Here is a 26,782-nt window from a genome sequence, read left to right on the forward strand (position 1 = left end):
GAATTCCGTCATACTCGGCCTTTTGTATTTAGATATGCAATTGATTGGACTAGAGTCATCCACATTAGGGAGGAAAATCTGCTCTACTCAATAGCTTCATTCAGATTTTAATCTCATCCAGAAACACCCTTCACAGATAGAGGCAGAATAATGGTTAACTGAATGTCTGGGCATTCACATCAGCCAAGGAGGCACATCAAATTAACCATCACAATTAAACAATACCATAGGAGTGAATGAAGCTCACTACTGAAATGGTAACATAGGAATTGATCAGTAGCAGTCTTCTATCATTCCCTACCATTAAAAGTTACCATGGGGATCAGCAGTTAGTGGATGGCTATGTTGCTGAACTTGCTGAACTCCCATGTAGTCAACCGGAGTTCAAGTCTTGTTCCTGGCTTAAATTCATGCTGGGCACATGTGCATGCGTGCCCAAGATCCCGAGAGGAGAATGGAGGAGAGGGGATTGCAGCGTGGCCATTAATCCTGGGGGTTGTTTTCTCACTTTCTGTCTCTCTCTGTCTCTCTGGTGAATGCATGCACCCTGTAGCAAAAACCTCTCCAAAAAAAATTACCATGTATCACACATCTTTCCTCAATATAAAGATTGTGGAAACCTTAGAAACCACTGTATCTTTCTCAAGATCTATACATATTTCTCAAATATTGGGTCATCAGAAAAGTCACGATGCATTCTGCATAGAAAAATACATCACGCCTTTTCCCACGACCGAATAGAAATACAACTCCCTTGTTACTTACTTTGATAGCTCATTGAAGAAAACACACTTTATTGTCTAAATGTTTAACTGAACTTCTGTGATCAGATTTAGCTTCTCCTTGAACACATTCTATGACAGCCACTTTATGTATCTATTTCTTTTCATTTTGATCTGATGGTAAGAGTTGATGGGACTACTTTGGTATAAGGCTACACATCCTTAATAAAAATAATAATGAGTGGGACTTCTTTATCATTAACATCATACATTCTGTCTAAAATAATACCTACTTGGCAGGAGTGATGTACCTGTTAGTTTCATACAATCCATGAATATGTCTTCTGTCAATAATCTCATACTCCAAAGTGCAGCGTTACTACCGGGTAAATAGAACAGCAAAGGAAGGAGTTGGTTTAAAACAGTCCTGGATTTCTGATATGGGATAAAGGATTATGCAGTTTCTGTCTACTGCTGTTGTTAGCATTATTAATAAGACAAATTAGCATTGATTTTTTAGCCATATGGTTTATTTATCAACAAGTAAATGTTCTTAGAACACATGTACATAAAGAATATATTTGTATTTAGTATATTTGCCAGTTCTCAATCTGATTTTATTGCCAATAGCACCACAAAGCCAAAATTCAATGTTTTGTTTATTTTTAAAAATTGTACTTGTGTACAGAGACATTTTGTCCAAATCATTTAATTCATGGGATAATAGAGTGATAACCTTTCATTAGACTTTTTAATCCCTTCATTGATTGGCTATGTAAAAATTTAACACTTTCAGTGTTCATTTCATCTTTGACCAACTGTGTTAGAAAAATCTTTCTTTCTTAGAATTTTAGAAATGATCTCCTGTACTTTCTACCTCTTGACTCACATCTGTGTCTTTTTTTTTTTTTTTTTTTTTGGAGAGGTTTTTCACTATAGGGCGCGTGTGCTCGCCGGACAGACAGAGAGAAACAGAGAAATAGAAAGCGAGAAACAGAGAAACAGAAAGCGAGAAATCCCTCCCCCCGGGGGGATGCTCCCGCTGCAATCCCTCCTCCTCCATTCTCCTCTCGGGATCTTGGGCACGCATGCACACGTGCCCGGCGTGAGTTTTAAGCCACTGGGTCCGGGACGTGAACCGCGGTCGACTACGTGAGAGTCCAGCGACATAGCCATTATGCTAACTGCTGGTTCCCTCACATCTGTGTCTTTGAAAGAACCATGTGATACTCCTTCAAATATTTAGAAACATTACTATGGCCCGCAGTCTCCTTCAAGTTCTCTTTGAAACATCCCTAATTCTTCCAACTGTCTTTGTGAGATGACACTGTGGGTGTTAATAAAATCATTTATCAGGACCATTTATAGGATATTTATCAACTGCTTGTGCCAACACTAAGCACTTTACATGCATTGTTCCACTTAATCATGCATTTTACAAATATCGGGTGTGTACTTTGTGTCAAAGAGCTTGATATATACATCAGTGAACAAAACAGACACTACTTACTGCTCTTATTGAGCTTACAGATAATAAGTTAGATAGAAGATAACATATATGATAAAAATGTGTCTAAGTACAGGGGCTAGCTCCATGGCACAGCTGTAATGCACTTCTCAGGAGAAGCTGGATCCCTCACAGTGGTAGTGGTTAGAAACCTGTGGCCTGGTTGGTTTCAAATATACTAAGCATGCATGAATACCCAAGATAAGATGGGCTGGAGGAAAGAAACCATGGCATGACCACACCTTATAGAGGGTGCCTCCCTATACGATATGTGTGTGCACTCATCCTCTGTTATGAATAAAGAGGGATTTTTTAAGAGTTTTTTTTTTTTTTTTTTTTTTTTTTTTCCCCGTAGGGCATATGCACTTGCTGGAGAGAGATAAGCAGATAGTGGGAGAGAATGAGAAATCACTCCTCCGGGGGGATGACCATGCTGCAATCTCTTCTCCTCCCAGGGTCTTGGGCACGCATGTACATATGCCCAGGGTGAATTTCAAGGTCTGGGATTTGAACCATAGTTGGCCATGTAGGAGTCCAGGGACATAACTGCCATGTTATCTGCTGACCATGAAAAAGGGGATTTAATATATATATATATATTTAAAAGATATAGATAGATATACTATATCTATATATGTATTTAAAAGATATATCTATATCTATATATTTAAAAACAATTTAGATGTTTAATAACATAGTAATCTTAATTTTATAGAAAAGGCCTGTAAGACAGTAAATACTGAGTAATAGATACATGAAATAGAAAAGCAAAACTCATAGTTGTATGAAAAAAATTTAGAGTGATTCACTCTCATAAATAAATAAGGAAACTAATATCTTCAAAATTTGAAAGACATCCTCTAGATCACACAAGAGTCCTGCTACTATCACTCAATCCAGTAAATTTCTCTCCTAGCCTGTCTCTTGTCAGGTAGAAACAGAGGATAAGTTATAATTTGACATCAAAACCCCTACTTCTATGCAGACTCGGGGTCTATAAAGAAAGAATACTAGATAATGTAAACTTAAATTAGCATTTTATATCTATATTATCTCCTCAATATGCTTATTCATTTTATCCTATAATTCCTTTTGGTATTTTAAGATTATTTTGATTGTATAGGTTCTCCTAATCTCCATTTGTGCCTATCCTCTTTCCTGACTCAAATTTGGATGGATGCTTCCTAGGAACTGGAAGTGAAAGCTACGAGAAAAGAAACTATATTCAGACTGTGTGTGCTAGAAGATCCCACATTTAACAGCTACAGTCACTTATCAATCTCTCCCACTGCCTTGGGTCAACCATGTTTAATAGGTCATTCATCTAAAGTGTTTGTCAGGGATGAGATGACTGCTGCGGAGACATCCTCATCCATCAGCATGGCTTCCCATCTGTGCTGCTTGGCCATCAGTAGAAGGTTAAAGTGATACAGACTTGGCCACTGGGTCTTCCCATTTGAACTCTGAGTAATATGTTGTCTTATTACCAATAAAAATGTCCTGTTCAGGTAGCTGGAACAGTCTTACTAAATACTTTGGTCTTGACAGTAGAATAAAATCAATAAGCAATAATTTTCAAGGGAATATTTTTCTAGAATAAATACACTTTCTTAGTTTTAGACCTGAGAGAGTATTATGTGAGATGTGTTTTTATGAGTTACACCTAGTAAGAAGCCTTAAAATTATTGAGATGCCTGTGATGAATTTGGAATGCATACAAAGCTAAACTATGTGTCATTTTGACTGGAGTTTGTTTTCCTGCTTTAGCTACATTGGGTTAAAAAGTCCAGGCTAATTGCATATGTGTGCACTATTAAAAGTCAGTTGTTGGGAACCAGCAGTTAGCATAATGGCTATGTTGTTGGACTCCCACGTAGTCGACCGCAGTTTGCATCCCGGACCCAGTGACTTAAAACTCACACCAGGCGCATGTGCGTGCATGCTCAAGATCCCGAGAGGAGAATGGAGGAGAAGGGATTGCGGCGTGACCATCTCCCCTGGGGGGTGATTTCTCGCTTTCTGTCTCTATGTCTCTCTCTGTCTGTCTGGCGAGGGCATGCACCCTATAGCGAAAACCTCTCTTAAAAAAAAAAAAAGAAAGAAAGAAAGAAAAAAAAGTCAGTTGTTTAGGTGCATTTGTCTTAGACCATTTGCAACACTGCAAAACTCTCTGAACCCCATGGGATTGAGCACAGAAAGTAAGAAGAGCTTATGCGAAAGAAGTTTGGAGGTGAGCCTAGTAGATATAATTTGGGACCTTATAGTATTTTGATATTTATTATTTTATTAGTGAAGCTTTTCTTGGCAACATAAGAATATAATATGTTTGCAAACAATAATTCTGGAATATGAAGTGTGGATTAGAAGAGGTAAGGTGGAGACAAGGGAATCAGAACCCTTCACAGAAATGATACTCTTGTAGATTGGGGAAACGTGGATGGTGAAAGGGCGGCAGACCAAGAGATACTTCCTAAAAAAAAATCTGTTGGAGCTGCTGGTGTGTTTAACATGATGGAAGAGTGTGGAGAAGATGCCAAGGATGACTCCTAGATTTTTATGTGTGTGACAATATGACTGATGGTGCCTTTACTGAGATAAAGACCACTGGGGAGAAATGAGGTTTGAGAGAAAGAGCAGATCATGAGTTCATTTTTGGATAAGTTGATTTGATTTGTGTATTTAAGACATAAAAATACTCAAGAAGTCAGGAGTATATGTTAGTCAGAAGAGATATATAGGCTTGAGTCAATCAGTGATCATAGTTATATAAAATTAAGAGAGAGCGAGAACCTGATAATTTATCTCTAAGAGACTTCAACATTGAATTGTTGGAAAAAAGCTGAATTATTAAAAAGATGTACAGAAAAGGCAAATTCAGAGATATGAGAGGGAAACCAAGAGTGTTTATCATCCAAGCCAATGGAAAAATATTTTAAGGAGAGGCCTCTGTGGTCAACCGATTTTACAAGGTCTAATGAAGGCCTGGCCACTGTGCAAGTGGGAAAGTACTGCTGAGTCTTAGCAGAGGCTGCTTGAAAGGTTTGGGTTTGATTCTGGCCCAAAAGGCATAACTGTGGTTCTAGCAAATGAGAGGTGCACACCTGTGGTTCTAGCTAACTAGGAGGCTGGTGGAGGATTGCAACATGGGAGACTCTATCAGTAATTGTTTTTCTTTTTTATTTTTCTCTCCCTCCTTTTCTCTCTTTTAAAAATAATGTAAATGAAACATGAAACACTACACACATACGTGCGTGTGCACACACAGATACACAATTTTTTTTTTTTTTGGAGAGGTTTTCGCTATAGGGCGCAGGCGCTCACCAGACAGACAGAGAGAGACATAGAGACAGAAAGCGAGAAATCCCTCCCCGGGGGGATGGTCAATCATGCCGCAATCCCTTCTCCTCCATTCTCCTCTCGGGATCTTGGGCATGCACGCGCACGTGCCCGGCGTGAGTTTGAAGCCACCAGGTCTGGGACACGAACCACGGTAGACTACGTGGGAGTCCAGTGACATAACCATTACGCTAACTGCTGGTTCCCAGACACAGAATTTTTTAACAAAGAGACCCAGTGAAAATAATACTAATAGGGCCTTATGTATTTAGTAAGGTGAAGAAAATTGATGAATTATCAAGGCATGGCTAAATGTAGGAGTAAATACAGATTAAGAATAATCTGGCTAGAGGCCAGCAGGTGACATAGTAGTTAAGGTGGCAGACTCCCACATGGCCAACAATGGTTCGAATTTTGGACTTGGGGACTTGAAACTGACCCCAGGCACATTTGCATGTGTGCGTTCCAAAAATCCTGAGAAAAATGGAAGACAAGGGATTGCAGGATGACCATCTCCTCTGGGGGATTTCTCACTTTCTCCATGTTTCTCTCTGGTGAGTGCAAATACTCTATAGGAAACATCTCTCTCTGTAAAAATAAATAAAATAAAATAATAAACTGGCTAAGGAATGAGAAAGTCATGAGAAAATGAACCCATATCATATAAGCCAGTATTCAGGGAAGTTAAACTAATAAGGACTAGAGAATGATAAAAAACTATGTCTTTAAGGAAAATATAGTCAAGTGATATTTTTATTTCCATCCAAGTATGTAATTTTTGATCATGAAAAATAATGTGCATAGTGAAAAAAGACACATAGGGAAAAGCACTTATTTTTCTGTATCTTGATCGACACAAAGTGTTAAATTTTTTGCTATTTGCTAATCTTGTAAATGAAAACTGTATCTTTGTGTTTTCTAATTAGAGTAAGATTGTACATCTTTTCATATGTCATAATTGATGTATATCTCTATTTTCTGCAAACTACCTATTCATGTATTTAGCCCATTTTTTTTCCGCTTATTTTTTCTTATTGATTTATAAAATATCTTTATAAATTAAGGGAAGTAACTCATTGACATATGTTAAAAATGTTTTCACTCTTGCCATTAATTTTGATGTTATGGCATTTTTGCTAAATTCTATATTTTGGCTTTTTTTTCTTTTCTGACTCAGAATTTGTTTATTGCATACAAAAGCAAGTTGCAGAACTTTGTTTAGTTGGTTGTTTAATTTGGGGATCCAGATAGGAAAAGGAGATTTAATTAATAAAGTTGGATTGTTAATATTATAAAAGCCCTAAAAATGTGGAAATGAGTGACATTTAAACACAGGTCGGGTGACCAGCAGATGGCATAGTGATTAAGGTGCTGCACTCCCACATGGTCGACAGTGGTTCAAGTCCCAGACCAAGCAGCTTGAAGCTCACGCTGGGTGTGTGTGCATGTGTGCCCAAAATCCCCAGATAAAAATGGAAAAGCAGTTGCAATTTGGCCATCTTCTCAGGGAGTGATTTCTGACTTTCTGTCTCTGTGTCTCTGTCTCCCAGCAAGTACTCATGCCCTATAGCAAAAAGGTCTCAAAATAAGTAAATAAATACATAAGATACAGGTGGGGGCAGGGAGTAGCATGGCAGTAAAATGTGTTACTCTGCGAGGCTGACCCACATGAGTGGCTTCTATGTTTTTTCTGGGGATCCTCTGAGTATGCTGGGAACAGAGGTGCCTGTGAGGCAGGGCTGGCCATTATGCAGGTGGGTCGCAGTGTCAAGTCCCTGTTGGATGCTGTCTCTCTCTTCCTCTCTTTCTCTTTTGTACTCGTGCAAGAGATAAATGTATAAACTTAAAAAAAATGACAGGGGAAATAAGCTGAGGATGTCAGCTTCAGAACTGAAGCAAAGATAAAAATATATGTTAGGAGTAGGTATGTATAAAATTTTGAGAATAGAAAAATCACTTGATGAATATCTTTGTAAATTTGGAGGCAAGTGAAGAGGGTGTGTGTGTGTGTGTGTGTGTGTGTGTCTGTGTTTGTGTATGGGAGTGGCAATGGGTTGAGAAGTTATTGGTGGAGTTTAGAGAACCAGGAAGACTACATTGATAATAATATACTGTTTTTTAAAAAATATTACTCTATCTGTTATAAACAATGAGGAGAGGAAGATTTGGCTCCACTATTATGAAAACTGTTCTTAAAATAACAGCAAATTTAACATTTGTACGTGTACTGCAATATAAAGTATTGTAATGCATTCTTACCATTAGGGTTTTTCAAGGTTGATTAAACAGGAGCTTTGTTTTTAAACTTAAAAACCAACATCAATAAATCATGGAAATTAATAGATATTAGCTAATCAGAGACCCAGTCTTTGATCTGTGACCATGTGGACTTCTCACACTGCCCCCAGCTGCAGAGTCAGGGAGGACTGAACAGTCACAAGACCTTCTTGCTCTAGTAGATGGCTTTCAGAGTGACACCTGAAGACCTCTTAGGTTCAGAGAACATGCTGCTCCATAAAGAGAAGAGGCTGAGTCACACGTGCTCAGACCTTCTCCAGTCTTAGCAAGCAGATCATCACTATCCCCAGAGAGATAGGAGAAGATGGTGGAGAGAAGCTGGGTGTTTTCCTTCTGTGAAACCAGCTTATCACTCTGAAGGCCTCTTTCAGGACTAGGGCTTGTGCTTCAGAGGAATCTGCATCTCACAGGGTTCTGTTAGCTTTGGGACTGATTGTACTTCAAAATTTTGTTTAGATGAAAACAATGAAAAGATATTGAATGATGAAGTGGGGAGATTAAAATCTCTATATTGACTGGCATGCATGGCATTCCCTTTTGAAGAAGCAATGTAATACACTGTAAAGTTATATGCAATTCAATGTTACATAAACAAGATTATGATGATAATAAAATATTAATTAATCAATTAAAAATTATTAGAGATATTTGCCATAGAGCACATGTGTTTGGCTGAGAGACAGACAGATGCTGAGAGACAGAAAACGAGAAATCACCTCCTGAGAGGATGGCCATGCCACAGTCCCTTCTTCCCCATTCTCCTCTTGGGATTTTGGGCATGTATACATGCCTGGCACGAGTTTTAAGCCATTATGTCCAGACTTGAACCATGGTCAACCATGTGGGAATTTAGCATCTTGAATACTGCACCACCTGCTGACCCTATTAGAAAAAAAAAAATTAAACAATTAGACAATCATAGCTATGGAGTGCTCTTTCGACAGCAAGCGTTGTTCTAAATGATTGGTTGTCATAAGTTTTTTAAAAAGGTTTTTGCCATAGGATGTGTGCACTTGCAGGAGAGAAAGAGAGAGAGGCAATGAGAGGGAAAATGAGAAATCACCCCCTCTATCCCCAAAGAGATGGCCACTTTGCAATCCCTTCTCCATTCTCCCAGGATTTTTGGCATGCGTATACATGCATCCACCATGATTTTCAAGCTGCAGGGTCTGGGTCTCAAACTGTAGTCAGCCATATGGGAATACAGTGCTGTGAACACTATACCACCTACTGGCCCTGGTTTTCATGTATTTACTTAATGTCCTTTTATAAAAACCCTATTTAGAAACTATTGTTATTATTAATGTCATTTTATTGCTAAGGAAACAGAGGCATAGGAAGACAGCTAATTTGCTTAATATCACACAGGCAGTGATTAGCAGAGAGGATGCTAGAAGGTAGTTTGTATTCTGAACCACTGTGATAAACCATCTCTGGATTTTTGATATCTTTACTTTTGGTTAAAAAATTGATCTTTTCTTCTTTTCTTTTCTGAAAAAGAGAGAAGAGCATAAGAGGGGGAAAGATTGAGTGGCAGGGGAGGATAAGTGCTTTTGACAGGTCTCACCTTGTGAGGTCCTCTTGCCCCAGCCTCCCACTTAGCAAGGACCAGAGGTGCATGCACTGCACCTGGCCTGCTCAGGTTGGAGCCAGGAACCCCAGCCATGGTGCTGCATGCCTCACATTTGTACGACTGTGGCTAAGCAAATAAATTTAATTTTTATGGTTACAATATTAATACATTTTTCTCTTTATGCAACATTTAATAAAGAAAAATAATGGTAGTTAAAGGTGATTCTGAAAAGATAATTTTCACCTTTTTTTTCTTAATAAGAAATCCTGAGATAGAAAGATAAAACCCTAGAGACATCCAATGTTTTGTATAAAAAAAAATAAATGATTAAATGGACTATTTAAATTGTACTTCTATTTTTGGGAAAATATTTCAGTTTTCTGGACATAGAATCTTGAAGTTGCTTTGTAAATGTGAGCAAAAATCTATGGAGAAAAAAGACAAACAGAATATTATCCTATGATGACACTAGAAAAAATCATTTGCCTTTGCATTGTGTTTTAGAATATTGTTAAAATTTGGCAGAATTCACAAAGATGTAAACTAGCTTTTTAATTTTAATTTGCTAGAGGAAGTATCACTTAGCAGAGAGAGAAAGAAAAGGTGAGAAAGCACTCCCCCTGGGGGAATGGTCAGACCACAGTCCCTTCTCCTCCATTTCTCTTTCCTTTCAGGAATTTGGGCATACACATGCAAGTGCCCAGCATATTTTTCAAGCTACCAGATCTGGCACTTGAACTGCACAGTTGGTCATGCAGAACCCAGCTGACTTAACCACCAAGCCACTGACTGACCACCCCCATTATTCATGAGTATCTGACTATGTTGTACACACTAGCCTTGAGGTCTTAATCCTCCTGTTTGAACCTCCCCTAGTCTCTGGGTTTATAAACCTTTTGGATGAGCTGGGAATTGAACCTGCTCACCCCTGTTGTCTCGACCTTCAGGACACAATGTCTTAGCAAACAGAGCTGGGACTATGTGAGTTATATTACGTGTATATTAGTTGGAAGGCACTGTGACAAATTACTCTACATCAGTGACTGGCAAACTAAGGCCCATAGGCCATATGCAGCTTATTTCATTTTTGTAAATAAAGTTTTATTGGAACACGACCACATTCATTTTCATAATGTCTGTGGCTGCTTTTGAGCTACAGTGGACAAGTCCAGCAATTGATTTTAACAGGGCCCATATGGCCCATGAAGCCTAAAACATGTATCAATTCTATGTGATCCTTTACAAAAAAAGTTTCCTGGCTTCTGGTCTAAAGTACTTTCATCTATAAAAATGTTTTTACTTACTTACACGACAGCATTAAGACTAACATTTTTAGTACTTATTCAGAAGCGGGGCCAGCCTCATTACCCAGCATTTAAACCCTGTGCATTGGGAGCTATATTCCATGGTCCAAATAACTATGTGATAGCTTTGAAAATTTGCTGACCTAGACCAGCAGATGGCATAATGCTTACATCACTGGACTCTCAGGTAGTGGAACATTGTTCAAGTCCCAGACCCAGTGTCTTAAACACATACCAGGTGTGTGTGTGTGTGTGTGTGTGTGTGCGTGTGTGTGTGGCCAAAAATCCTGAGAGGAGAATGCAAGAGAAGGAACTACAGCATGTCTATCCCCCAGGGCAGGGGTGGGGCGGGGGCGGGGGGGTCCTCCAGCAATTGATTTTAACAGGGCCCATATGGCCCATGAAGCCTAAAACATGTATCAATTCTATGTGATCCTTTACAAAAAAAGTTTCCTGGCTTCTGGTCTAAAGTACTTTCATCTATAAAAATGTTTTTACTTACTTACACGACAGCATTAAGACTAACATTTTTAGTACTTATTCAGAAGCGGGGCCAGCCTCATTACCCAGCATTTAAACCCTGTGCATTGGGAGCTATATTCCATGGTCCAAATAACTATGTGATAGCTTTGAAAATTTGCTGACCTAGACCAGCAGATGGCATAATGCTTACATCACTGGACTCTCAGGTAGTGGAACATTGTTCAAGTCCCAGACCCAGTGTCTTAAACACATACCAGGTGTGTGTGTGTGTGTGTGTGTGTGTGTGTGTGTGGCCAAAAATCCTGAGAGGAGAATGCAAGAGAAGGAACTACAGCAGGGGTGGCGCGGGGGTGGGGGGGGGGCCTCGCTTCCTGACTCTCTGTCTCACTCTGTCTCTCTGGTGAGCACACGCACCATATAGCAAAAATCTCTCTCTAAAAACAAAAAGAAAAGAAAAGAAAAGAAAAGAAAAGAAAAGAAAAGAAAAGAAAAGAAAAGAAAAGAAAAGAAAAGAAAAGAAAAGAAAAGAAAAGAAAAGAAAAGAAAAGAAAAGAAAAGAAAAGAAAAGAAAAGAAAAGAAAAGAAAAGAAAAGAAAAGAAAAGAAAAGAAAAGAAAAGAAAAGAAAAGAAAAGAAAAGAAAAGAAAAGAAAAGAAAAACTTGTTGACCATGTATTCCCTGAATTCTGATGGGATGGAAAAATGGAGGAAAAAAGGATTTCAGTATGATCATGCTTCACTAGAGGAGGGGTGTTTTCTTTGTTTCTCTTTCTTGTCTCATGAGCAGACATTCCCTCTGGAAATATTCATATATATATAAGTTAAGGTTTGAATAGAAACTATTTTTCAGGTCTCTCTGAGTTTAAGGGCTCCTAGTGGGTTCATCAGATCAGACAGTCAAGGACTGCTGGTTGGAGTACAGGGTCAAGTTTGAGTGTTGTTTTTCTCCATGTAGAAGAAACCAAGAACAAAGGAGCTTTTTTTGACGTCAGCATCCTGGAACATAATGTTCAATGCAATTGGAACAGACAATTCATTTGAAATATCTCCTTATTCAGCCCTGAGTGATTTAATTTAATGTAAAATAAAAGAATGTGCTAAGTTTAATAAGAAATGTACTCTGTGGGTATAGGTATTAGTGTTTCTCTACTGAAGTTATTTTTATCCCTCTCATTTTCTAAATTTGACAGGTGGCATGGATTAAAAATACTTGCTATCTTTTCCCCTCTACATTCCCCACTTCAAAAAAGAAACAATTTTAATTATGCTATCCTTCTTTATAAGCAGGTTGGTTGACTTCCCTTTGCCATCTCATTGAAATCTCTAATTGGCATACACAGCTCTTTACAATATGGCCCGAATCTGCCAGTCACTGCACATTACATTCAGAGGTAAGATCTGAAATATTTGACAACTAGTAAGCTGTGAGTCCAAGAAGAACAAAGGCAAATCATAGCCAATGTGTACATCTGTGTGGATGCATACTTGTGAATATCTGAAACTATATGTTTCTGCACCCCTCCCACTACTTCTAAGCCTTCTCCTTTTCTATATAAACATTCGTGCAAGTTCCCAAACATCCCAAGGCGTACTGTATCACCTACACTGCTTTCTCCTTGGAATGAATTCCATCTTTTACCCATAAACTCAGGTTTATCACTTAAGTCATCCTCAGATAGTTTGAAGATTTCCTGAACTCTAGCAAAAACTCTAGAGACCTCTTAAAATCCTTGTGATTTTCATTTCTGTATTTTATGTTTTCTTTTTTCTCTTCTTCCCCAGAATGTGTTCACCTTGAAAGTATGAATAGGAATTTATTAATCTGCCTACCTTTCATATCTAACACATTGCAAATATTTGGAAGTGGCTGAAACTGCAGAGGAAAAAACAAATCTAGCAGTTATGTAGAGGTAGCAGGTTTTCTCCAGCCTCAGTAACAGACAGGTCATTAGGCCCTTATGGAGAGGAAAAGCAGACTGAATATACACTGCTCTGTGAGGAAGACAACTTAGTCTCCCAAAAGGCAGTTAATTCCCTAATGCAGTACATATGAGCTTACAAGAGAGGTCTGTCTACTTCATATATTTCTAGCCTCTGCAAAACTCCAGTGAAGAAATGAGGCATTTACTCTGAGGCTTAACCATGCATTAAACTAATAATTCATTTACAAGTAAGTGATTAGTTAAGTGGTAAGACAAGAAAGGCCATGCACAGACTTGAATACATTTCCATGCTATTTTAGAAGATATTGCAGTTTCAGTTCCTTTAAACAGGAAAGACAATAGATTCAGTTTCTTTAGTCCTCTGACCTCATCTTAGACTTGCTAGTTAAGATGGTGAATATTGACTAAAAATGGTTCACTCATTAGTTCAGGGCACTTTAAATTCTTATTGTCTTTTAATATCTTATCAAGACATGAATACAAATCTTTTTCTTCAAGATGTTTTATAGAAACTTAGCTTTTCATAAACCCCCACATCTGTTTTCTTTTTGTTTATATTTTATATGGTTTTAGAGGTACTGTATTATTGCTACAGAAAATCAAGAATATTTTCTTTTTTAAATATTTTATTCAACTTTATTTATTTATTTATTTTAATTTGACCAGAGAGGGACAGAGCAAGAGAGAAAGAAAGTGAGAAATCAAGCCGCCAGGTCAGCTATGTGGGAATCCAGCACCCTTAACCACCCCACCAAGAATATTTTCTAAAATTCAGTCTCCAAATCAAATCTGGATTTTCTTTTTGGAGGTTTTGTAATGTTCCGTCATCTTTTTTTTTGTTTTGTTTTGTTTTTAACATTTAGTATTAACACAACAGATATTATGCTAATGGATATTTTCTAGTTTTCTCATTATTTCTTTTTATTTTTTTCTTTTCGCTTTTCTGTTCCTGACTCTTCTCCATCTTTTCTCCCAGGTAATGGGTGTTACATTTCTCCTTAGTCTTATAGTCATTGACACATACTTTTTCCCCAGTACAGACTTTTTTCCCCTTTATTTTTAGTTTGCCCTAGGGTGTGTATACTCCCTGGAGAGAAACAGAGAGACAGTAAGAGGGAAAGTGAGAAATCACTCCCACAGGAGGGATAGACATTCCAAAATCTCTTCTCCTTCATTCTCTTCTCTGTATTTGGAACAGGCATGCACACACACATACATGCACACACACACACACACACACACACACACACACACACACGGCATCTTTTTCAAGCCACTGGTCCAGCACTCGAACAGTAGTCAGCCAAGTGGGATCCAGCCACTTTAACCTCCACACCATCTGCTGGCCCCACCCCATTATACACTTTGATTTTTTGACTCTTATGTTAAACTTTGTCATTCTTTTTATGTGCACGATCAAATGTGGTTCTTTTGTTTTATAGCTCCTGAATTTTCTTTCTTGGTCAAAAAGTTTTCTCTGAACATGGAAACTTGTTTGCTTTTTGTTTTTATTTGCCTTTACTTATTTAATACAAGCAGATTTTTAAAAATAGAAACTGTGCAGTAAAAGATCCAGTATAATGTTTTGATACACTGTTTTAATATTATTACTGGTGAATCACAGCACTCTAATCACTCTTATTTTTCTTGGTTTTGTTACTTTTGTTAAAGCTTATTGGGGCATAACAATTTGAAGATTGTTTTCCTAATTACAAAATAAGGTTTATAAATATTAAATTTTGGAGTGCTGAAATTTTAATAATATTAAATGTTCTAATAAAATGGAATATATATTACTAGATTTTGTATCATTTCAAAAAGATTATTTTATGAAAATTCTATAATTTTATTAAATTATGATAATGCTTTGTAAGTTTGTTAGTAATTTTAATTTCTGACTGATTATTGCTAATATAGAGAAAAGTTCCCTGTTTACAATTCAAGTTCCTTATTTAAAATTTGTAGCTTTCTTCTCAAAAGCTTTAAATTTTCAAAACACAATTATATCCACACAAAATAATTGAGTCAAGTCCTTTATTATTATCACTCAAACTAATTATGCCATTTTCTTGGCTTATTGGATTCACAAAAATCTAAATCACTGATTTATGATAATAATGAAAACTGGAAATCTGTCTGTACTTGATTTTGATGGGATTAGTTGTTTATCTTACTATTTAGAATAAAATTTTATGTTTGTTTTTATCATACTTCTTTATTTTCTTCTTTTTAGCTTGTCCTATCAGCTGTCCTTATGCTTTCAGATCCAAATGCAGAAATTAAAGAACACACATGCATGCTAAAATTAGAGCAAATCAGATCATTCCAGACACAATGCTCTTCTTGGCTATTTCTCAAAAAAAATTCTAGTATCATTTCCACCTGAGGATCTTCACACCTATTGTTCTCTTTGCTGAAACAATCTTTCCCTGGATATTCTCATCACTGGTTCCTCATCTAAAGTCTTCACTGGAATATTGCCTTTTTTAGTGAAACCTGCCTGAAAGCCATATTTAAACTTGAAGCTTACCTTCTTACCCATAATCTCCATACCAAACCTACTTTATATTTATCAACACACTTATTGCATACTATATACTGCATAATTTTATTGTTTGGTTTTGTTTGTATCTAGTCTGTGTTAGCAGGTAAGCTTTATGAGGGCAAGATTTTTTTTTTCCTATTTTGTTTACTACCCTGTTATCTGTTCCTGAGAAAAAGGCAAAACAAAACAAAACAAAAAACAAACAAAACAAAAACCTGGTCCAAAATAAGCTCCTAATAAATTCATCAAATAGCTGAAGAACCATAAACCTACCTTTTGACAGATAGGATTTTGAAAACCTTCCTACTTCCCATTTAGGACCCTGGCATCATCTGAGAGAGGTTGCAAGTCTGGGAGAAGAAACAGTTTTCACACCACCAGCTAAGTCGTTTTCTGACTGCAGAACTGCTAAGCTGGTTCTCCTGTTCTCACATTCTTATCTCACCCAAATGCTCTTTGAACAGCTAAAACAAGGCCTTATGTAGCAAGAAGGGCATGATGCACTAGGCATCTTCAAAAAAATCACAGAAAATGCATATTATAAAAACTGCATCTAAGTGCATAGATTTATATTTTTTTGCACCAGAATAAACTCATACTTTATTTTTTCCCTGGACTTTTTGAAGCTAAAATTTTCCATAAATCTTCATGAAATAGGTGCATGCTTGTGAGACCTAGGAAGACCAGATACGCTTGATGATTAGGGTCTGAAAATGCAACATTAATGGTGTACAGCTGTGCCGAATGAGGCCTAGGACATGGTCCTAGGGAAAGGTGGGTGTATTAAATAAGTGCACGACACTGCCATGAGTTCATTGATTATTTAAGTAGATACTGAATTTGAAGGTATTTACATAAGGGGTTCTGTGTTTTTAATGTTCAGATATCCTCATTCCTCAAACAAAAAGGCATTTGCCATTTGTACAAATTACTTATTCAGCCTGAGAGGAGAGCATTATTTTTACTTAAAAAAAAGAAACAAAGAATCCCTTACAAATAAACCTTTTGCCTTCTACAGTAAAATGTTAGCTCTACTGATAAGCGCAAAAACTCTGAACATGTATTTACATTTAATATGATTATCTCACGAGATTGTTAGACCACTAGATTACTTAGCAAAATAATTGAAAAATTCAGTGGTTAGCACTGAATTTATTGTAGTAAATTTTATTTCTTAAAAAATCTGTAATTTTAAGATTTCCAAGTGCATAAAAAGGATTTTTATTTTACCTTAGAATGTGTTATGGTACATTCTGAAGCAATATCATAACCATAGCAGTGCTAATGCCTTATATTTGTTTAGTGCTCTAAAGATTACAAAATGCTTTTAGGGGCATTATGCTATTCTAATCCTCCTTGTTCAGTAAATGTATGACAGTCACCAGTGACGATATGTCCAGATGGCTGGAGACAGACATCAGCCACCCAAATGCACATTTTGTCTCATGGTTACCAAATGCAGGTCTATAGAGCCTTAGAAGATTATAATGAAATTTTCAACAATCCAAAGTGAAATAAAAAAAGAAAATAAATAAAGCAATATGATTAGCTGTCTGCCCTTATTTTACAAAAGATTTTTTCACTCATTTATTTCTTAAATAAGTATTAATTGGTATTTAGTACATTGTGGGTATTATATACCTAATATAATTTACCTAATATAGCTTTTTAGTTAGATAGATAAAATAAATAAAAAATAATAAAATAATATATATATAAACTTTTAAATTAAAAATAAATATAGATATACATACACACACACACATGCAAGTAAGAAATAATTAGTTGAAAAATTTGATGAATGCAGTGAATAAACTTTTTTTTCATTTTAGAAGTAAAAACATTCTTTCTTATGTTAAAAAAATATCATTTTTGGTAATTCATTTTGCTAAAAAAAATAGCAAACTAGAAAATTGAATTGCCGCTGTTCTGTTGGCCCTAAATTATTTTGTAACTGTAATGGTCTTTGTGAACCATAATTTTTGGCTTTCTCTAATCATGCATATACCTTTAAGGATATTATTCCAGAGAGAGAAATGATGAACTTAGTAACCAGCTTGGCACCTACAGTGAGACTTGGCCATTTTTTTTTTTTTACATAAAAACAATTAGCTCTACTTGCATAACTCAGTAATTAGCAAAAATAAAAAATAAAAAAACGTGTCTTCTGTATCTATCTTAGAATGTAGAGTTTGGTTAATGTCTTTTAATAATATTTGAGCATGTATTGTAATAATAGATGAAATAAGTTAAGTAAATAAAATAAAATATAAAATGAAGTGACGTTTGTGGTAAAACCAAAGCAACCTGTATATCTTTTTTTGTTCTTTGAGAAATGCATAATGGTGATAACAACTCCTATAGCTAGAGATGGTATTTTCCCTAATTTACTTTAATTCCAAAAGCTATTAATTATTTGAGTCCACTTTGTCTTCCTTCCTTCCTATTCAAATAATTTATTCATATTTAAAATACAAAGCAGTGGTTTCAAATGTCTACCATTCATGACATCCCACTTGTGATTTATCTTTTCAGTTTCATTTTATGAGCATCACTGAGGTATTAGGCGAGAGACCCACAGATGTCAAATGACATCTGTTGGGTCATCAGAAACGTCATAACACATTTTTGCATAGAAAAACATTTCATGATTTTCCCAACAACCTAATATTTTTTTCACATTGATAAAAAGTCTAGATGTGTTGATTTTCCAAGGTAAAATACAACCAATTTCTCAACTAATACATAATTAAGATGACAGAGTGGCAAACTGGAGAGATAAAACTGACTCTGGCATTCTTGAATGGATTAGGCTAGTGCAACTGCAGTGCCTCAGGAGGAAAAAAACTGAGGCAACTAATAACGTGGATGAAATAGCAAAATCTTTTCAATCTCATTTGAGTGGTGTTTTGTCATTATTGACTACAGAAACTATGTCAATTAAGGAAGAAGAAATTCACCAGTAATTATGCTCAAAGAATTCAGATTCAGTTTAGTTGATCTTCTCTTTTTAGTTGAACTATCTGATTATCTTGAAGATAGACTGAATAACCAACAATGAGGTAACAAAAATTAAAAGTTGTACTTATAAAAAGAGAGAAAGCACATTAGACAGGCACTAACAATTGTATAAGGTACTCAGTTTCAGGATACATTCTTGGTCAGAAGTGGCACATGAACTCATAAGTATTAACTCAGATGTGTTACATATCTAAGATTAAAATTTGTGGTCAAGGGACTAGCAGTTAGGGTAATTGCTGAACTCCCATGTAGTCGACCGCAGTTCGAGTCCTGGACCCAGTGGCTTAAACTCATGCCAGGCGTGTGTGCGTGCATGCCCAAGATCCTGAGAGGAGAATGGAGGAGAAGGGATTGCAGTGTGGCCATCCTCCCTGGGGAGTGATTTCTCACTTTCTATCTTTCTGTTTCTCTCTGTCTTTCTGGCAAGCGCACACACTCTATAGCAAAAACCTCTAAAAAAATTTCATGGTCATATTTACATGCATGACTATGCATGTGTGTTACTCTGAAAATGAACATGTAATACAAATATGTGATTTGTAAAAGATGAAAGCAGTTAATAATGTCAGTTTAATATATATGCATATATATCCCTTTGCACATACCTGCATGCACACACATGTGCACACACACAGATGGTGGTTAATGATGTCCAGTTTTCAGAATAGACCACAGTGCTTGTATATACATTGGTAGGGAGGAAGGCAATTGATATAGTTTAAAAGGGATGAAAGGACCTTTCCGTATAATCTAGCCCTGTGGTTTCTAATCTCTTCATCAAAGACCGTTAATATCCTCAATCCTTCTTCTTTACCACCAGGATATTCTGTAAAATACTTAAAAGCCCATCAGAACAATTTCCAGTAATTAAGGCAGATTAAAAACTAGCATTTAATTCCATTTTTTTCCCTAAACACTTTCAAATAGAATGAAGAATTTCCCCCTTAAACCACACAAAGACAAAAAGAATTAAAAACATCATAGCAACACAAACTTTAAAATGGCTAAGTGTTAACCAGTTTAGAAAGAAATCCAATTTCATAGCTGAGAAGCAACCAAATATGAAGGATCTTTTTAAAAAATTCATGGAGAACACTTATTATGAAAAAACTACACATGGATTTCAAATGTTCTTTGTGCTAAAATAAACTCTACTGCAATTCCATTATTCCACAAACTTTTTGAAGTACCTCATATGAAACACAGAAACCTTCAAAAGCTCAAAAGTTTGTGATTACAGCTACCTCTGGAAAGATGACAGGACTTAAAAAAGAATAATTGAAAGTTTGTTTGATCATTAAACACCCATAGAATCTTACCTATGTGGCCAAGAAGTTAAAAATCTTTTCAGATTGTAGCGCAAAGGAGACCTCTAAACTGAAGAGTCCAAATCCAGTTAAAGGCAGGGCACTACACTGACATACAGGAATAAATAAGCTATTGATAGTCTCAATTCTTTTTCCAGCTGGAGTCCTCGAATGCAGGCTGCCAGATTTCCATTACACTATCTGCTGGTGCCATACATTTTACAAGGATATTAATTGACATGTAAATCTACATACTGTCCATTATACTCATGGGTCATAAGATCAACTGTGCAGACTACAGTGATTAGAACATAGTTGTCTATCAACGTATGAGTTATTCAGTCCCAAAGTTATCCGTTTATTCTCTTTTCAATGAGGACATAAATCCTCTGAGAACATAGATTACATCCATTTTCTCACTGTTGTATTCTCAGTGACTAGAAATATGTAGTTGCTCTTGCATATGTTATATGAAGTTACTTAAACAATTTGGCTCAATGAATAATAATCTCAGTCCTCCTTAAAGGGACCATCCCTTCTCGATTAAAACACATTTAGCAAAGGGGACGAGCAGATGGTGTTGTGTTTATGTCACTAGACTCCTACATGGCCAACTGTGGTTGGAGTCTTAGACCCAGTGGCTTAAAACTCATGCCAGGCACATGTTCATGTGTGCCCAAGATCCCAGAAGGAGAAGGGAAGATAAGGATTATGGCATGGCCATCCCTCCTAGGGGGTGATTTCTTGTTTTTTTTTTTTTTTGTCTCTCTGTCTCTGTATGTCTCTCCAGTGAGGCCACATACCCTATAGCAAAAATCTCTCTCAAAAGGATTTAACAATGCACACTGAAGTTATTTTTCATGAAACAGGTTCAAAAGTTGAAGTGATTTATTTACCAGGCATAACTTCATTCAGAAGCAGAAGAGTTATGGAAAATTTCAAGTAGAGAAAATGAAGGAGTGAGTTTTGTATCTGAAGAGTCATTCCAGAAATAATATGGAAGTAGATTTAAAGGAAAATCAAACTAGACCTTGGAAAAATCAACTGGGATATCATTGCAGTAAGTCAGGGAGGACCTGCTAAGGGTCTACAATGAAATAGTGTTGGAGGAGAAGAGGGACTTAGGGATGTGATAATGTACCATGGGCTTTGATAGTAAGAACTGAGCTTCTCCGGTCTGGGGCTGGTCCTGAAACTAAGTGCCACTTGCTCAAGCAGTAAACATTTTAGACCTACGGCCCTCTCTCTTCTTGCTTCATTTTCCCATTTATTTTTATCTCTTCTAGAAAATTTCCCAAGATTCAGACAACTCAAAAGAGAATTTATGATCATCCTTTTTAATAGGAAACAGGAGGTCAGTGAATTAAAGAAGCCCAAATCCTGTGTTTTTACTTCTCTTTTTGATGAGTTGCTTTCAGAAATTTAGAACAGCTCTTTTCAAATGGATTCTCAAGGCAGATGCTTAATTATCTTGTTATTTATGGCCATTTTAACACTGCTGAAGAGACCTTTTGGGAACTCAGCTTAGGCCATCAGATCATTACCTTTGCTGACAAAATTCCTGATTTCAGTTATGTGTCTCTGCAAGCAGTGCCTTGCAATATATTGTACTCTTGTGTAAAATGAGATCTTACATATTGGAATGAAGAGAATTTTGCCTTCCCTGTTTGTGGTTAAATTGTCTAGTGCCCCCAAAGGAAACAACTGTTGACAAGATTTTCGTATCGTTACTGGCTTATGCAAATTTTAGAAAAGCTATTCTCTGAGTATTCACTGTATTTCCTAGTTAGAATATATGTTTAGGAATTCATATCTCTAAAGAATATACCTAGAAATACTTCATTCTGTTTCTAAAAGGGAAGTGGATGGTGGGGTGGACAGAATATATTAGGGATAACATTTGATGTGGGTCAGACATTGACTAAATACTGTAAGCACATTATTTCCTTTAATTATCATAACAAATTGGCAAATTAAAAATTACTTTATGCATCTCTAAGGGTGAACAAGTCAATACTCTGAGAGGCTAAGCTGCTTGCCCAAGGTTGTAAAATTACTAATTGTAAAATTTAGTTTGAATAATAACTTATCAAACTCCAAAGTTATTTTTCTTAATATCTCTCTGCAAAGGAGTTAATCGACCAGTGCATGACTTATTTTCAGAAGTTGAGGCTGGGGGACCAGCAGTCAGCGTAATGGCTATGTTGTTGGACTCCCACGTAGTCGACCACGGTTCGCATCCCGGACCCGGTGGCTTAAACTAATGCCAGGCACATGTGCGTGTGTACCCAAGATCCCGAGAGGAGAATGGAGGAGAAGGGATTGCAGCATGGCCCTCCCCCCTGGGGGGGTGATTTCTCGCTTTCTGTCTCTCTGTCTCTCTCTGTCTGGTGAGCGCAAACACCCTATAGGAAAAAAAAACCTCTAAAAAAACAGTTGAGGCTGATAAGAGCATGATATAAAGAGAATAAAATATTAATAAATAAATAACAGGAATTTTTTGTGATTATGTTGGCTTATATTTTTAAATTGATTTAGAATTTTTTTAGAATGATTTTTTTGCTATAAGGCACGTGCACTCACTGGAGAGATAGAGAGAGACAAAGAGAAAGTGAGAAATCACCCCCCCTGGGGGGATGGCCATGTCACAGTCCCTTCTCCTCCATTTTTCTTCTTTGGATTTTGAGCATGCATGCATATGCGCACAGCCTTAGTTTTAAGCCACTGGGTCTGGGACTTGAGCTGCAGCTGACTACGTGTGATCCAGTGATGTAATGATTACAGCATCTGCTGATCCCTAGAAATTCTTAAAAAACAAATTATGTGAGCCACAGAAATTCACATAGATTTACAAAAAAATCAGTTAAGGAAAAGTAATCTTTCCATTTTTGATAGAAATAAAGGGCAAATGATAGTATTGTCTTAACAACATGAATTCTTTCATTCTTTTAAAGGTGACTATTAAGACACTGAATTTAGCATGATATTGAGCAAAAATCAGTGCACTTATCCTTTAGGGTGCTATAATAAAACATGACTTTAGATGCACCGATAGCTCAATGTGGATTTATATTAAGTCATTGTTTAAATTATATCATACATTAATATCAACTCAAAAGATTGTTTTCAGTGACATATCTACTGAAAAATCTGTTCACATCTTTAAACTTATATAGTCATTTGCAGTTGACAAAGTATTTTCATAATATATCACATTATCTCTGCTCTAGGGGAAAAAACTAAGACTCATAGTTTTATGGGATTTGCCCAAAGTCATGAGATCAGAAATGATGGCAACAGGCCTCAAAACTACTTGTTTTTGACTCTAAGATCTATGCTCTTTCTGCTTTATTTAGATTGCTTTCTGTCATCGGAAACCTTTTTATTACTGATTTCCTATTAAGTTATGTTAGTATTGCCTACCGAATTTGTCCTTCACAAAGCTGGATATTTCCACTAATATGACTAATTATGGAATCAAAATGGGGAGAAAGAAAAACTTTTTGACATAAAGATTGAACAGAACCTAGAAAATTGAAATTTAGCAGAGATAAATATTAACTCCAATAATAGATTCATTAATGGCTTCAATGACTTTGGAGGATCTGTCCTAATATAAGAATTTTTGTCTATCAGATAATGAATGCTATGTTTTTATTTCCTTTCTCTTTGTTTGTATAGAATTAAAATCGATTGGGTCATTGAGAAAGTCATGACACATTTTTTATGTAGAAGAACATAGAAAAATATGTCATGACTTTCCTGACAACCTAATACATATACCTTTGATACCTTGTGATTTTATTAAATATTTGTATATTATAGGTAACCTTGATATAGATACCTATGATATTATTAGTCATATTTTCTCTGAAAATGAACTGATTTATTAGAGCTAGCTTAGAATAATTTGAGAACTTCACATAAAATGACTTAGGGTTGACTGATATCTATCGTATACATGTGAATATTAAATGAATACATCATTGTTCTTTTTCTACATGTAAAACAATGAATTGAGGCATTCCAGTATTTATATAAGTCTAATCTTTCTACCAGAGAGGGCATGACTTACGTTTAAAAGATGTATTCATCATTCTATTCCTCCAAGCGTGCTGAATGAAATACCTATTCTTATTTTCACGGAGCCAACAGACAGTATATTATGAATATACTTTCAAAATATAGGTTGGTCGGGACCAGCAGTTAGTGTAATGGTTATGTCACTGTACTCCCACGTAGTCGACCGTGGTTCGAGTCCTGGACCAGAGGCTTAAACTCACGCCGGGCACATGTGCGTGCGTGCCCAAGATCCCAAGAGGAGAATGGAGGAGAAGGTATTGTGGCATGGGCATGGCTCTCTGGGGGGGGATTTCTTGCTTTCTGTCTCTCTATTTCTCTCTCCGTCTTCCTGGCGAGCACACGCGCCCTATAGTCAAAAAAAAAAAAAACTCTCAAAAAAAAAATCCCAAAATATAGGTTAGTCATAAACATGTGCACAGAGCAGTGGCATTTGGAAAATAGCAGTCTGATTGTTTTTCTTTCACTATTGAGATAAAACATATTATTGAATCTGTCCAGTGACTATGGGGGAAGGTAAACCAAATATATTATTTCAACTAAGACATGCAAGATTTTATCTATTCTCCAGGGGATCATCAAGATGAGTCTGTCAGAAGGCCAGATGGTGGCACGGTAGTAACACATGGTGCTCTGCAAGACTGCCTCACAGGGGAAAATACAGGGTTTGTGTCTGGAGACATCCCTGAATACACCAGGCATACACATGCCCATGATCCAGGGCTCAATGAAGGCAGGAGTGGCTTGCTGTGTCAGGACCCTGTTTGGGGTGTTGTATCTTTTCTCTCTCTCAAAAAATAAATGAACTTTATAAGAAAAAAAATGACACCATCACAGATCCTGCAGTCTTTTAGTTAATTTTCCTTTTTCTTCTTTTAAATTTATAATGGAGGTAGATTCACTTAGTTTATATTTCATAAGCCATTGTACTTTTGAAACAAAATAAATACTGAAGTTTTGGTAAGTTTAAGTAATGGAAATATCGGTGAGCAACTTGCTCAGTATTTAATAAGCATTGTGTGCATGCTTGCTACTTGTGTGTTACTGTGACTGGCTAAATGAGAGCAATAAACTTACGTAGGATGGCTAAAAGTACAGACGTCAAAGTCTAGCTGTTCAATTTAGTTCTCAGCACTGTGGTTTACCACCATGAGATCTCAGACAAATTACTTAATTTATTTAAACCTCATTCTTACGATGTGTAAAGATGATTATCAATTAATCTCACCTCAATAACTTGATAAGTAACTCAATATTATCTCTCCCTCAAGGAACTTAAAGTTTGTTTACTAACAAATCCAAAGTGATTTTTCTGTTTTTCATTGATTAGTTGAATGATGATTAAAAAAAACTTTTAATTAATTGATACTTTAAAAAATAATCACTGCTTGTTTTCTAGTTCTCAGAGATCATTCATTGTTCTTCATACTTCAAAATTCAATTTCTTGAAAGCTGTCATTTCATGTATTTTGTCCTGTTTGTCATTGTTTCAGATGGCACTGTACACCTGATTTTTGTTAACAAAATTTTGGTCAAAAGCTAGAGTCCACTGGCACTTATTTTTGTATCTTTTATTAATTGAAAGTACCATTATCTCCTAGAAGTAACTGAAATTTCGAGACCAAGTCTTACTTTCCTTTATCTTTTGGATTAATGGTTAACTGAGAAGGCAAATGTTATTGTACATATTCTCTATGGGATGTACAGGCTGAGTCAATTGGGATTCAATAAAGCATACATATTTTTAAATGTATAAGTTACATTATTCAGCACTGTACATTCTTTCCCAAACTCAGAATCATCTAGATGACCCAACATTTTAAGTGATTCTTTATGTACTATATGTATACACAAATCTATGTGTGTGTGTGTATACACACATAGATTCATATAGATAGATGATAGATGTACACACACAAATATATGTATATGGGTACTATGGATGAATTCATAATTTTTTTCATTTTTAAAAAGGTTATTTCTGGCATCAGCAGGTGATGTGGTGGCTAAGGCTTCAGACTCTAAGGTAGTTGACCCCCATATAGTCTCGGACTTGGAAGCTTAAAACTCACTCCAGGCACATGTACGTGGATGCCCAAAATTCCAAGAGAAGACTGGAGGGGAAGGGAAGGGATTGCAGCATGGTCCTCCCTTCCAGGAGATGATTTCTTGTGTTCTGTCTCTCTGTCTCTCCAGCAACTGTACACACCGTATAGCAATAAAATCTCTCCCTAAAAAAGAAATAATAATAATAAATTCTTTCTTTCATGAGGGCAAGAGGTAGAGAAAGAGAGAGAGGAGATACAAACAGCACCATCAACAGGGTCCCATACTGCAGTTCCCCCGGCCTTCCCAGTCAGACAGGGTCATGGGCACACACCCAGCATTCACATGTCAACTGGGAACCTGAATCTGTGATCTTCAATATGGATCAAATTTGGCTTGAAGAGTCTGTTACCACCACATCATCTAGCTGGCAATATTTAACTTTTTGTCTTTAAGCAGTTTTGATACGACCTTATGACTTCAAGATATATTCAGGAAACTGACACTGGAAGGAGATGGGGATATTAGAAGACATTCTACCAATGTGAGCTTCAAAATGTTTCAAGCACATGGCGGATTTTTCACTGGTATTATTATTATTATTATTATTATTATTATT

The 26,782-nt window shown here is 36.4% G+C and overlaps 1 protein-coding gene across 2 annotated transcripts in view; it reads left to right on the top strand.

Moving 5' to 3' along the window:
• The window catches only part of GRM5 (glutamate metabotropic receptor 5), a 538,746-nt gene that overhangs the window by 198,105 nt on the left and 313,859 nt on the right, over positions 1-26,782 (top strand). The gene's annotated exons all lie outside the window — the stretch shown is intronic.

The sequence above is a fragment of the Tupaia chinensis genome, unplaced genomic scaffold, assembly GCF_000334495.1.
Source record: "Tupaia chinensis unplaced genomic scaffold, TupChi_1.0 Scaffold000139_1, whole genome shotgun sequence".
Lineage (NCBI taxonomy): Eukaryota > Metazoa > Chordata > Mammalia > Scandentia > Tupaiidae > Tupaia > Tupaia belangeri.